Genomic DNA, 795 nt, shown 5'->3' with positions numbered 1-795 from the left:
CTGTCAGAAATGGAAGGTGCATCAATGTCTTTAGCTTTCAAGAGGACAAAGGCAAAAAACTTCAGAGGCAGAAACATTTGGGAGGATTGTGTATGGATTGACAACAGGCAATCCATAATAATGATTTGAGACAAAACTAGAATTTCATCCAAGATGTGCTCACTTCCATAATCACTGCAAAAAGCATCTAGAAAATAGAAACTTAAAATTAAGGATCTTCTTGGTATAACAAAGCTAAATTTATTTTTAAGTATGATGTAGAGTAAATTCTATATCAAGATTTTTGATTAAAGGGATGTGGTCAGCCTGGAGAGAGTTCAGAGGAGGGCCACCTGCTTGGTGAGAGGGCAGCAGGGACAGGCCCTATGAGGAGAGACTGAGGGACCTGAACCTGTTCAGCCTCAGGAAGAGGAGGGTGAGGGGGGACCTGGTGGCTGCCTACAAACTCTTCAGGGGAGATCATCAGCAAATAGAGTCCTATGCTCCCCAGCACCACCGGGGGTGATGAGGAACAATGGTAATAATCTGAAGAACAGGTTTAGGTTAGCGATTAGGAGGCAATATTTTACAGTTAGGGTGGCCAGAATCTGGAACCAACTTTCTAGGGAAGTAGTCCTTGCCCCCACCTTGGGTAAATTCAGAAAGAGGTTAGATGATCACCTGTCTGGGGTCTTGTGAACCCAGCATTCATTCCTGCCTGCGGCAGGGGGTCAGGCTAGAAGATCTGTTCAGGTCCCTCTTGACCCTAGCTCCTATGAAATCTTATATTAGTAGGTGACATAACATGATATTCAC

The sequence above is a fragment of the Crocodylus porosus genome, unplaced genomic scaffold (genome assembly GCF_001723895.1).
Source record: "Crocodylus porosus isolate Cpor-Errol unplaced genomic scaffold, CroPor_comp1, whole genome shotgun sequence".
Classification (NCBI taxonomy): Eukaryota; Metazoa; Chordata; order Crocodylia; family Crocodylidae; genus Crocodylus; species Crocodylus porosus.
The sequence above is the reverse complement of the archived record's forward strand: the minus strand, read 5'-3'. Positions refer to the sequence as shown.